Source organism: Myxine glutinosa, chromosome 9, assembly GCF_964187855.1.
Source record: "Myxine glutinosa chromosome 9, kmMyxGlut1.1, whole genome shotgun sequence".
Taxonomy (NCBI): domain Eukaryota; kingdom Metazoa; phylum Chordata; class Myxini; order Myxiniformes; family Myxinidae; genus Myxine; species Myxine glutinosa.
In genome coordinates this window covers 140,731,416-140,745,644 of record NC_136269.1, presented here as the reverse complement: position 1 = coordinate 140,745,644, position 14,229 = coordinate 140,731,416, and the positions used below count along the sequence as shown (strand labels likewise).

At 43.4% G+C, this 14,229-nt stretch overlaps 1 protein-coding gene across 2 annotated transcripts in view; it reads left to right on the top strand.

The window, feature by feature from the left end:
• Positions 1-14,229, top strand: part of NSMAF (neutral sphingomyelinase activation associated factor) — a 214,950-nt gene that overhangs the window by 197,880 nt on the left and 2,841 nt on the right. The window lies entirely within an intron of this gene.

Genomic DNA, 14,229 nt, shown 5'->3' with positions numbered 1-14,229 from the left:
TAGCTGGAGCAAAAACCTGTACAATTCCAGTACCATCTCGTTCCAGTCCGAGATTAGATGATGCAAGATGAACAGCTTCCTTGGTTCATGTTGCTTTTTGGAATGCCCAACCGTCACGTGGAAATGTACATTTGGAGGATTAAGGGATCTCAAACATGTTTTTTTTTGGACGTTTTCTGGTCCTGCCATCTCAACCCATCCTCTAAAGTACGTATTTGAAGTGAGTATAATGGAACGTGCATTTCAATTTGTCCGTGTGTTCAATATGTATAGTTTGATGGACATGCATTTCATCTTGATGATTCTTCTCTTGGCTGGAATCTCGTGAGAAACTCCGCACAGCACTTTCACTTTGTTTGAGCCGTTAACAGGTGAGACTGTAAAGTGTCAGACAAGACTCGGTGGCGTAATGGCTTAAGGGTCCGCTCCGAGTCTGGGAGGTCGGTTCGGTGGTCAAATCCCGGCCAAGTCATTCCAAAAACGTCAAAAATGGTACATACTACTTCCTTCCTGGATGCTCAATGGTAAAATAGAGCATGGACAAACAACCATAAGTTGGAAACCATTTCACAAGCTTGATGGGCCTAAAGGCCTCCTCCTGCATTGAAGTTCCTTGTAAAGGAACTGTTTTCTGTCTCACGTGACATGCTCCACATATTTAATAGCTGTTTGAAATGTTCTGTGAAAGTGTTTTCAGATTTACGTCCAGTAAGTGTCTGATGCAGGCTGTTATAACGGCACAATGATGGCGTGGGCTTCCAGGGGAATGGCTTTCTGCAGAGCAATCAGAATCCAAGCTACTCCATCATTCGAGCAGCTTCAGGCAAAGTCCTACTGGACCTGTCGAGCTTGTATATTGTCGCATCTACATAGGAATGTAACTTAAGGCCATTAATCCGGATCGGGTCATGAGATGATCCCCACGCAATGCTCAGAATCATATTCCGACACATTTCTAGATCCGAGAGATGGTTGGTCAGTCCATACGAGATATCAATTAACGACGGTCGTTAATCGAATGATGATTATTCGTTGTCGTAAACTGTGCTTCGGCAATTCCGGATCATCTTGTTTGTAGCAATCATCTCATGATCATGCGTTAAACGCTTCACCGATGGAATCGGCACCTCGAGGCATTCCGCACTTGGTGCACATCTCCAGGTGTGATAACGAGGTGCCTCCAAACAACACCTACGAGGATGGTTGGACAAGTTCCTCTCCATTAACTCCACCATGACCAGAGTCGCAATGAATGAAACATATTTTTTTAATTCCATGATTTCTCTTGCATTGAAACCATAGATGCGGCAATTTTATCCATCATGGAGCAATGCTATTAAAGAGTATAAGGCCTCAGCATTTAAATTACAATATTTCCTCTGCAGGAATAGGCACAAAAGCCAAATTGCTCCACAGACTAGATGGCGAGTCGAGAGAGGAATGAAGCATTTAAATAGCAATGAAGGATTGAAAGGACATTTTGAGCGATTATTTGTTATACCAGAAATACCTGCTCCTTTCGGGAGCAGCGTGGGGGATAGTGGGATAGGTGGGCACATACATTTTGTGCCGCGGCTAATAATCCCCCTCTGTCTGCAGCAAGAGTCAGTAAATCACCTGTGCTGTGCCAGGTGTACAGGTGAAAATTGTAAGTAGTCTTTGAGGGGGAGGGGATTTGTTTTTGTGGCCATGACCTGAACCTGTGTACTAACTATTAACACTTTTACAAAGACTGGTGCTGATCGGGTCATCCCCCGCACCTGTAGGATGGGGTGAAGTTTGCCAATGACCTGAGCCTGGGTACCATGCAATTTATTACCCTGGATGCAAGAAGCTAAAAGCATAGTTAAGCAATTAGGTCGTGTCTGTCCGTTTCTGTCCGTCTGTCTGTATGTCTTGTCAGCTTATGATCAATGAACTTATTTAAATGGAATGTTATATTTTGAACACAAATTGCAACATCAATATAAATACAAGTTTGCCGTTTTGCCATACTTTGTCTAAGAATTTATCCCGAACATACATCCACAGAGGAGTAGATCATTTTTATTTTTTTTACTCTGTCTGCCTGGCAGTCAAATGAAATTGAAAATCATTTCAAATAGGAAACGTACTTTTTTTTCCTTTCTTTTTTTTGTATACAAGATCGAGGCTCGTGTAAGTGCTAACATTGATCACAAAAAGACAAACTGACACATAAAACATATGATAAAGGGAGCGGGAGACAAGATGGAGAGCAGGGACATCGGGAAATCTGTGGGAGGGAGAGCGCTTGGGGGGAGGGGAGGGTGGGAAAGGTTTTTTAAAAATACACATGGACACTGCTAGGACTTCCAGGAAAGAAGTCGATATTTCAGAAAAGTGGATCTGGGTGAATTAATGCGGGTAGAAAAGATCAAGGTTTTGTATGGGGGAAGATAAGAGATGGTGGTGACTACTACTACTACTGCGTCGAGCCAGCTCAGCATTCCATGACACGTTTCTTCCATTCAACTCTGTCACTCATGGCATTAGGTAGTTCGTTAACCAGACACCCAGTATCATTTGTAAGCTGATCTATATATGTTTTCGCAGGTCTCCCTGGTGCCTGTTTGCCGTGAGTTGGTAACCAAAGTAAAACATCGCTTGCGAGCTCATCGTTGTTTCTCCAGCAGTGCCCAGCAAATCTTAATCTGCGTTGACGTATGGACTCATTGGTCGGATTTTTGCATACAATTCATATTTTGTGGGGTGCTCTTTCCATGAGATGTTAAGGGCTGCTCTGAGCATGCGAGTGTATGCACCATCCAGGGCCTTTTCTAGTGACGATGTCAAGGTCCATGGAATTGACCCATATACAAGAACTGATTCAACAGCTGCTCTAAAGAAGTTTCGTTTCAGCTCTATTGGAAGCGCAGATTTCCAAATCTTGCCTAGACTGTTTAAAGCTCCCCAAGCCTTTCCAAGTCTGATGTCGACATCTCTTTTTGTGGAGGCGATGTTGCTGCCCAGGTATGTGAATTCGTCAACCTTTTTGATGTTTTCACCATTGAGTGATTTTATGTCTCCAACTTCATCTTGATTAAGACTGATGTACTCTGTCTTCGAGGCATTTATGTACAGACCAATTTGGCTGGCTACTTCTTCAATCTTGTGTAGTAGTGTCGCTGCATCATTGTTATAGTCTGCTAGAACCGCAACATCATCTGCATAATCTGCATCTGTAATCTTCTTGGATGGGTATCGCCGACTTTTCCGTTTACTTAGGGTAAATCCAAGTTCATTGTTGATGTCTATTGCTTTGCGTAGCACATAATCGAGACATTATGAATAAATAGGGAGCGAGGGTATCACCCTGTAAAACTCCTGCCATGATGTCAAAACAGTCTGTATCGCCGTCAGGTGATCATGGTGAACAGCTGTTTAAAGACGTGGAGGGAGGAGTGGGATTGAAGAGAGTGAGGGAGTTTGTTCCAGAGGCGGGAGAAAAGAGGAATGAAAGAGTGAAGATGAGCAGGGAGTCTTGATTTTGTCAGTTTAACCATAAGAGGGTTGCAGGCAGATCTTGTGTGACCTGTAGGAATATTTGGGGGACAGAGCCCAGAGAGAGCTGGGGGAGCAAGGCCGGAGAGGGGTCGGTACAAGACAGAAAGACCACCAACCTGCCTGCGGTGAGCGAGTGAAAGGCCCTCGGAGTTAGCTTCATCGCAGGAGATTCCAATGATTCTGAAAGCTTTGGTTTCAACAGCGTGAAGCCGAGCTAGGTGTGAGGCAGGAGCACCAGCCCAGAGGGGAGAGCAGTATTCCATTGAGCTGCGAATGAAAGCCTTGTATGTGGTGAGGAGCTCAGGTGTGCCAAGGAAGGACTTCGCATGATGGAGGATGCCCAGTCGGCGACTGGCTTTGGAGGCCAGCTGGGAAATGTGGTTTTCCCAAGAAAGATCATGGCAGATAGTGAGACCCAAAAGCTTGAGTGACAAAACTTCTTGGAGAGGATTGTTGAGAAAGTAGATGGGAGCGTTGTCCAGTCGGTCTTATCGGAGAGACATTGTAAGAGTGTGAGACTTGTCAGGATTGAAAGACATGTTCCACTTGTTTGACCAGTCTGTGATTTTATCCAGGTCTGCAGAGAGTGAAGAGGCTGCTGCCTGCCGATCTGAGGGATGAGAGATGGTCTTGCATGAGCCTCAACTTAGCCTACAAAAATAAAAAGCAAACAGAGAGTGGAGTCATTAGCAAAAATATAAAGAGGATTTTCCAGAGTCGGAAAGATCTTTGATGAAGATTAGAAAAAGCACAGGGCCCAGAAAACTGCCTTGAGGAGCTCGAGCCTGGACAGGACGGGAGATGAGAGAATTCCATTCAGGACCACACGTTGACTGCAACAGGAGAAGAAGTCCTCAAGCCAAGCGTGGAGGTTACCATGGATACAATAAGAGGCAAGTTTGGTGAGCAGGGCGGTGCCAGACCGTATCGAAGGCACGAGATATGTCAAGGGAGACAGCTCTAATTTCCTGTTTGGCATTGAGGACCTCCATCCATTGTTGAGACAGCAGAAGCAGCATGTCCAGAGTAGAATGACCTGGTCTGAATCCAAATTGATGATCAGAGATGAAGCCATTGGAGAAGAGGAAGGATTTGATATCAGATGCGATGATGGATTCCATGACCTTGCTGATTATTGGGAGCAGGCTGATTGGGCTGTTGTTGCAAGGATCTGTTTTCGTACCTTTTTTGTGTAAATCGGCAATGTTGGCTGATTTCCAAGCTGATGGCAGATGACCTTGATCATAAGGGAGGGTGAAGAGAACAGAGAGAGGGTGAGATAGAGCAGCAGAGCAGGATTTTAGGACCCGTGGGCTGCTGCCGCCTGGTCCATTTGCAGAATCAGAGTCGAGGTTTGACAAAAACTTCAACTTGTCGGGAGAGAAGGACACAAAGTCCAGGAGCAGCTGGGGTTCGACTTGGTAAGGTGGGTACAGAGAGTGATGGGTTTGGAACATAAGATTTCGAAGTTCTATGTGTTTATTGTATGTTATGTGTGTTGGCTTTTGCATGAGCCTCGAGTTGATATATAAAAAAGCAAACACAGAGTTGAGGCATTTTACTCAGAGTATTTCACGAGCCTTTTTGCAAACTCCAGGCGTGAAGTCATGTGATTTTTTTCTCAGGAGTGTCTTCTGTCTGTCCACTCTCCCTTAAAGCCTAGATGCAGTATGTGAAGTGCTACAGAGACTGTTGAGCTTCCGGCAGGTTCTCCCATCTCAGCCGAGGAACTTTATAGTTCTGTCAGAGCGGTCATTGGGTTCTTGGTCACCTCCCTGACCAAGGTCCTTCTTGCCCGGTTTATCAGTTTGGTTGGACGCCCAGCTTTAGGAAGAGTCTGGGTAGTTCCATATTCTTTCCATTTCCTAATGATGGAGCTCACTGTGCTCTTGGGAACTTTCAACACTCTAGAAATTGTTTTATACCCTTCCCCAAATCTAGGCCTCCTCAGAATTCTATCTTCGCGTTCCTTGGACGTCATGGTGGAGTTTCTGCTCTGACATGCACTGTCAACTGTGGGACCTTATATAGAAAGGTGTGTTTCTTTATAAATCATGTCTAATCAATTGAATTGATTACAGGTAGGCTCCAATCAAGTTGTGGAGACATCTCAAGGATGATCAAAGGAAAATGGATGCAACCAAGCTCAATTTGGAGTGTCATTTCAAAGGGGTTGAATATTTATTGACTCAAGACATTTCAGCTTTTCATTTTTAATTATTTTGTAAATAAAATAAAATAAAACCCCCCCCAAAAATTCCACTTTTACATTATGGGGTATTTTGTGTAGAATGTAGGTAGATCAATGACAAAAAATCTCAATTTAATCCATTTTAAATTCAAGCTGTAACTAATGTAAATAATGTAAATTATTGTAACTGTAATGTAATGTAACTGTAATGTGAAAAAAGTTAAGTGGTGCGAATACTTTCTGAAGGTATTGTGCAAGACTGCTTTCGTAGTCCTGAATACCCGGATTTTCTTTTTAACGATCTTTAAAATCATTATTTTATTGTAAATTGATGTATATGCCTGAACACTGCGTGGGGTAACGTGTTCTTTGAACTCCCTAGTTTTATTTTGCTCTAAACGAACACAAACTATACGGATAAACACTGTTTGTTACTTGCAAAATCGAAGATTTTTCAAGTATATTGGTCGGTTGCGTTTGTGGTTCTGTCTGTCTGTCTGTTTGTTTGTTTGTCACCGGCCTACAGGTCACAATTTTCAACCGATCTTCACAAAACTTCACCAAATGGTAGAGTTGGTCAAAAGCAAGAAGCTTATTGTTTTTGGGGTCAAAAGGTCAAAAGATCAACATAGGCCAAAGGTCACCAAATTTGCTAAATTTTTTTAATCCTCAATTTTCATCCGATTGACTTGAAATTTGAAGAGGACTTGCATATCTGGTCACTGAATTCAACCACCAAGTATTTTTGAGGTCAACATAGGCCAAAAGGTCAACGTAGGCCAAATTTCTAAAATCCTCAATTTTCATCCGATTGACTTGAAATTTGAAGAGGACTTGCATATCTGGTCACTGAATTCAACCACCAAGTATATTTGAGGTCAACATAGGCCAAAAGGTCAACATAGACCAAATTTCTAAAATCCTCAATTTTCATCCGATTGACTTGAAATTTGAAGAGGACTTGCATATCAGGTCACTGAATTCAACCACAAATTATATTTTAGGTAAACATAGGCCAAAAGGTCAACATAGACCGAATTTCTAAAATCACCAATTTTTATTTGATTGACTTGAAATTCTAAGAGGATTTACATATATGGTCACTGAATTCAACCACCAACTATTTTTGAGGTCATCATAGGCCAAAAGGTCAACATAGGCCAAGTTTTCAAAATCCTCAATTTTCATCCAATTGACTTGAAAATTGAACAGCATTTGCACATTGAGTCACTAAATAGGGAAATTAACTATTTTTGAGGTCAAAAGGTCAACTCAAGGTCACCCTTCCAAAATCATCATTTTTCATCTGAAAAATCGTCACTTTTCTTCCTATTGACCCGAGCTTTGATCAAGATTGTCAATTTAATCTTGATGAAATGGACAATTTGCTGTATCGATGGAATTTTTTTTTCTTCGGGGTGGGGGGCGGATTTTGCAAGTATCGTGCTCCGCATGACGTCTTCTTGTTTATTTATTGTCATAAATGGTGCCTTTGGATCCAGTTGCCCCAGTATATAGAGATTTGCATGCTTAGTATGAACGTCGCATCTTGGATCACATCAAATGTTGAAGCCACAGTGCAAGCAAACCCACCACATGCACAGGCCGGTGGTATGTGAGCACTTGTTTGCTTTATTATTGATTTGTTTCACTTGCCGATGTTATTGGGATGATTGATCATGATGAGGTGTTTGCATTTCTCTCGATAAACGCCATGTCGATTGAATAAGTCACACATGCTTTACGGTAACGACCGTTCACATCAACGTCATGATCTCTCCTCCACTCCAGTACATTCACAAAGGAAATCTTTGGCAACCTAAAGTTTGCTCATTTTTATATAACCTTCATTTTTAATCAATTGACATTGGCGATTATATTAATCTCTCAATACTCGAAAAACACATCATCACTTTTGCCAAGCTTCTCTGCATGGCATTGAGTCCATGGCATTGAGTCCATGGCATTGAGTCCATGGCATTGAGTCCATGGCATTGAGTCCATGGCATTGAGTCGACCAACTTGTTGCTTTTACCTTGAGAGCTAAGAAGAGCAGCTGGTTTGCCTGGGCCTCGCCTGTGAAACTTTGAGAGTCGTTTAGGATGATGTAACTAGTCCAACATGCAGAGATCTTAGTCATTTGATGAGCTTGTGTCACTACTTTATTTTGGCTTCATTCTCGCTTCTAGCTCACACTATGACACGTACCTTTCTTTTTCTAAGTAATCTTACACAATAAGCTGCTGTGTTCCTCTTTGTACGTCACTAAAGTTCGACATAGACATTAATATTGAGCCGACACAAGTTTGCACTTCCCTCACCCCCACCCTAAACCTGCAGTTCTCAAGAAAATGTGTTTACAGTTCATCCATCCTTCCTGTACCGAGTGTGAACTCGTGTCCAAGTACAATTTTTCAGTATCGAGTCGTGCACCTCAGTGGACCAATGTGCAACCTTGTTGTCAGGTACAATTAGCTGGAGGGTGAAGGGCTCTTAGTATGGCATCAGAAATATGGACGAAAATAAGATGAGAGATGTTGCCATTGGACGTTTTCAGAAACTCACTGCTGAGCTCGAATCGTTCAAACAGAAAAGGCATCTTATTACAATGACAGAATTGGCAGAATTGACCCTAACCCTAACATCATGTGGGCATGTACCATTGTGTACCATACATCAATGAAGTAAGATTAGCAAGAGGTGAAAAGATAATTGTCAAACTAGAGAGTTCACAGAACGCCTTACCCGCTCAGTCTTGAGAAACGAGAACACGGGCGGAAAATTTGATTGGCCGTGATGACGCAAAATGGCGTAATATTTTGTCCAAGTCAAGTACTCCTAAATTAAAGGGTTCGGAAAGTCACAAAAAGGTGATTTGTGTTCTACAGTGCTCAAGTACAGAATTCAATTAAAATAAAATAAAGATTTGAAACATTGTAGGAATATATTTTGTTTCCGGAAATTTACCGCCGTTGATGCGGCGTCTTTTACATCACCTTATTCAACACGTTACATTGTTAAAGAACTGTAGGGATAAGCAGGATTTAAGAGGTACAAAAGGGTTTTTTTAGTATAAACTTAGGATTTTATGAGTCAGACATGAGAAATTGGCCTAGCCATTTCTGAATAATCGTAACCATTTATTTCACGCCATGAGGCACATAGGAGCTGCATCGGAGCAGTTTCATTGGCTAAGGAGTCCAATCCTGGATGGGTTGCCACTCCGACGGAGCAACTCGAATGGCTTATTACCCCAATAATCCGGTACTCATTTTACCGACCTTGGAGGATGACAGGCTGAGTCAACCCACCTGGTGTTATGTGAATGGCATGACAAGGGGTCCAGCTCAAGACCCTAGGATCTTAAGCCAGTCACCTTAACCGTTGAGCCAACACCTGGCTTAGCCATTTCCTAGATTCTCATAAGTGACTGGGAATGCGATATGGCTCGTGATACCACTTTCTTTATAACATTGTTACATTTTGTTTGTGACACTTCAGTTGAGCTGCGTGATGCACCTGATATAAAAGCTTACCTGTTGGTTGACATTGCCAAGGAGATGTAGCTGTTTATGCCTCCTCTGCACGGCAATTGTAAGATGTGATTCTAATTGCCATGTTTGGTACGATCTCGGTGTTGTTGATGTGATGAGGATGGTGTCATAAGACATATCATTTATGGGGTTACCTGCCGATCAGTGCTGTGCTGCACAAGTGATGCTTTCTCTTTCTGAGGTGTGTTTTATCTTCAATGCTGCATTTGGAAAAATGGTCCCACGTTGCATAGCAACGTCATTTATCAATAGAAAACCATCTCCAGAGGATAGTAGAGTTAAAAAAGATACTTTGATTACATAATCCAGACAGGGGTGGGGGATAGAGAGGAAGGAGACGGGGAGGGAAAGAGAGGGGGAGAGGAGAAGGAGCGTGATCAGGGAAGGGGTGAGAGGAGTGGGGAGAGTGATCAGGGAGGGGGGGGGAGAGAGGAGTGAGGAGAGTGATCACGGAGCGGGGGGGGGGGGGGGGGAGAGGAGTGAGGAGAGTGATCAGGGAGGGGGAGAGAGAGGAGTGAGGAGAGTGATCACGGAGCGGCGGGGGGCGGGGGGGAGAGGAGTGAGGAGAGTGATCAGGGAGGGGGAGAGAGAGGAGTGAGGAGAGTGGTCATGGAGAGGGAGAGGAGTGGTCAAGGGGAAGAAGGAGTGGGGGGAGAGGCGTGAAGAGAGTGATCAGGGAGGGGAAGGAGGAGTGAGGTGGGTGGGGGGGGGGGGGGGATTGCCGAGATTGGTAATGGAGAGGCAGAGGAGTGGGGGAGGGGAAGGAGGAGTGGGGGAGGGGAAGGAGTAGAGTTATCTTGGAGGGGGAGAGCATGTACTCCTACTACACACTTCCCTCTCCCTCCCCACTGGTTCTCTGTAATCCCCTTCCTTCTCCGCTGGTACTCTGTACTCCCCCATCCCTCCCCACTGGTACTCCATACTCCCCACTGGTTCTCTGTAATCCCTTCCCTCCCCTTTATTTTTCCCTTTGTATTTGATCTTTCCCAAAGGGAAGAACTTCGTGTCATGCTTTGGAGTATTAATAGAGAATGTATTTCCTTTCCTATTTCTCAGGCTCGAGGCTTTTACACAATTGCAACAAAATAGGAGATAACGGACAAATTGACACAATAAACAGGATTTAAATCTAGAATCCCAGCATCATGACTGACGTGTTCAGATAAGAACACGAAACAAACCGATGATTTAATATTTTTATTTTTTAAGTTCTTTAACAAACCTTGGTGTTTGCGAAACAGCCTAATGCTCAAGGTTTTGTTTTCCCATTTATTGTGAACGTGTGTGTTGTTTGTTGTTGTCTCCATTTGCGGGTTTCAGGAGGTGGAACGGAGTCCTCCCAGGACCCAAAATATCCACCTCCTCTTCGGGAGGGATCACGGTTCATGAACCGAACTGCTCAACTGCTTCTGCTTTCTCAACAATGGATGGAGGTCCTCAATGCCAAACAGGAAATTAGAGCAGTCTCCCTTGACATATCACGTGCCTTCGATATGGTCTGGCACCCCGCTCTGATCACCAAACTCTCCTCTTTTGGTATCCATGGAAATCTCCACGCATGGCTGGCGGACTTCCTCTCTAGTCGTTGTCAACGTGTGGCCCTGAATGGGTTTCTCTCATCTCCTCTTCCTGTTCAGGCTGGAGTTCCACAAGGCAGTGTTCTGGGCCCTGTGCTTTTTCTGGTCTTCATCAATGATCTCTCTGACTCTCTTGAAAATCCTCTGTATCTCTTTGCTGATGACTCTACTCTCTGTCGCTCCATTCTTCATCCCTCAGATCGGCAGTCTGCTGCCTCCTCACTCTTTGCTGACCTGGACAAAATCACAGACTGGGCAAACAAGTGGAACATGTCTTTCAATCCTGACAAATCTCACACTCTTACGATGTCTCTCCGAAAAGACCGACTGGACAACCCTCCCATCCACTTTCTGAATAATCCTCTCCAAGAAGTTCTGTCACTCAAGCTTTTGGGTCTCACTATCTGCCATGATCTTTCCTGGGAAAACCACATTTCAAATCTGGCCTCCAAAGCCAGTCGCCGACTGGGCATCCTCCGTCATGCGAAGTCCTTCCTTGGCACACCTGAGCTCCTCACCACATACAAGGCTTTCATCCGCAGCTCAATGGAATACTGCTCTCCCCTCTGGGCTGGTGCTCCTGCCTCACACCTAGCTCGTCTTCACGCTGTTGAAACCAAAGCATTCAGAATCATTGGAATCTCCCGCGATGAAGCTAACTCCAAGGGCCTCTCACTCACTCACCGCAGGCAGGTTGGTGGTCTTTCCATCTTCTACCGACTCCTCTCTGGCCTTGCCCCCCCAGCTCTCTCTGGGCTCTGTCCCGCAAATATTCCTACAGGTCGCACAAGATCTGCCTGCAACCCTCTTATGGTCAAACTGCCAAAATCAAGACTCTCTGCTCACCTTCACTCCTTCATTCCACTTTTCTCCCGCCTCTGGAACAAACTCCCTCACTCTCTTCAATCCCACTCCACCCTCCAGGTCTTTAAAACAGCTGTTCACCACCATCTCTTATCTTCCCCCATCCAAAACCTTGATCTTTTCTACCCCCGCTAATTTCACCCCAATTCCACTTTTTTGAAATACCAACTTCTGTCCTGGAAGTCCTTGGTGTCCTTGTATTTTATACTTCTCCCTCCACCCCCCCCCCCCCCCCCCCCTTCCCATGCCTCCTCCGCCCAAGCCCTCTCCCTTCCACACATCTCCCTGCTCTCAAATGTTGTGTTTGTGTGCTTCCCCTTCTCTCCCCATCTTGTTTTCCGCTCCCTCTTTTTATATATTTTGTTTGTCTGGTTGATTTGTTTGTGAAGTAAATGTCAGCTCTTTCACGAGCCTCGATTCAGTATACAAAAAAAAAAAAAAAAAAAAAAACAACGTTCAGAGTCTTGCTCCAAGGAATATTTTCAGGATTGTCACCGAACCCCGGATTGCCTCCAGTTGTAGTTCATTTATGGTAATATTCCTGGGGGTGCTTTTCTAAATCTCAGTGAGGTTCTTCTTCAACATTCCTGATGCTCCAATTATCACTGGTACAATTTCGATGCTCTTCAGCTTCAAAGATCTCTTGATCTCATTTTTAAGGTCCTGGTATTTGGTCATTTTCTTGATTTCTGCCTTGTTTAGGCCAAAATCACTTGGTACCGATATCTCAATCATCAATGCTGTCTTTTCATTTTTGTTCCTGAGTACTTTGTTTTCTTTGTTCTTTGTTTTATTTAATGCTTTGTTTTCTTTGTTCATGCACGATGGAATCATCAGGTCATACGTGAGCATGACGTCCTCATTTTCAATGATTGCCCTTGGTTCGTGTATCCATGAGTTTACTGGTTCTGGGATATTTTAATTTTTGCAGATTTGCCAATGAATTACTTTGCATACTTTGTTGTTTTGTTGTGTGTAAAGTTGTTCTGATAGTTTTTTGCATCCCGAGAGCATGTGACTAGTACTTCCTGTTTCTGTCTTGCAGAATCTACACTTGTAGGTCTGGCTCAGTCCCACTATCTTTTTAATTCCACTGATGTAGTGTCCTTGATCTTGGGCATTTATTATGATTCGTTGTCCGTCCCAGTTGAGCTGACCTCTTCTTCACCATTCCAATGATCCTTCTTTGTCTATCCCCACTCTGTCCAATTCTTTTTTGGATTTTCCTGCTCTTTTGTCATTCTCCCAGTTGTTGGTGTATATTTCTTGATATTTATTTTTATATATTTATTTTGTCTTTTTTGCAATTGCTGGGGCTGTATTTGTTGCTGTTTCATTTTCCTGTGCGGCATCTTGTACTCACACCTGTTTTTGGAAATTATTTGCAAGGTGAGTTAGGGATACTTTTTCAGGTTTATTGTGTTCATGTTTGTTTACAAATCGCATCCAATAGTCTGTTGAGAATTTCACATGCTCAGATAGTCCTACACTCTTCGCTCTATGTACCTGGTTGAGTTCCATCAGGCCACTTCCTTCCATCAGGTCTCCGCAGGTACATTCTCTGGATGCGCTGGTTTTTGTAAAACATTTTGTGGATGGTAAGAAGTTTTGTTGTTGTGATGTCTAACTTGTTGATTTCTGATTGGGGCCCAGTTTATTATTCCACAGTTATAGCGGAACACTGGTACTGCGATCTGGTTTATGGCTTTGATTTTTTTTTCTTGGGGAGATGTGTGTTTTCAGGATCAGCTTCATTTTACGTAGGTATTCTTTGGCGATTGTTTTGCGCATTTGTTTGTAACATATTTGGAGGCCCTATTCTTCTCTGAGGTATTTGTATGATGCTTCGTTTTCCAACTGCTGTGTTGTTGTTTCGAGGTACATTTTTATGTTGTCTGTTTACTTTGGTTTACCTTGTACAAATGTGCACTTGGCACACCTGTCTCGTCCAAATTCCATTTGAATGTCCTCGGAAAACCGTTTTACTAGTTTTAGTTGTTCTGTCAATTTTTCATCATTTGGTGATAAGAGTTTTAAATCATCATGTATGGTAGATGTGTCACCTTTCCTATTTATTTGGATGTTCGTTTATTGGTTGTTATGGTGTATCCGTGTCCTTGTTCATTGATGAGGTTACTTCGTGGGTCCAGAGCCAGACAAAACAGAAGGGGGGAAAGACCGTCTCCCTGGAAGATTCCATGCCGTATCTTCACATCTGGTATTTCCATATTCCCTTCTGAGTGCTGTCATATCAATGTGGTATTCCAGATCTCCATTGCTTTCTCAATCAGTTTGCTTATTTGGGGATTGGTTTTGTATATTTGCGTGCATTTTATCATCCACGAATGTGGGACACTGTCGAAAGCTTTCTTATAGTTCAAATCTTATAGTATTAATTGTCCACCAGGTGATGGACAATTTAGTTCTTCGCATTTTGCAATTTTCAAGTATGGCCTTGATCAGTAGTAGGTAGTCAATTGTTCCATAACAACTTCTCTTACATCCCTTTTGTTCTGCC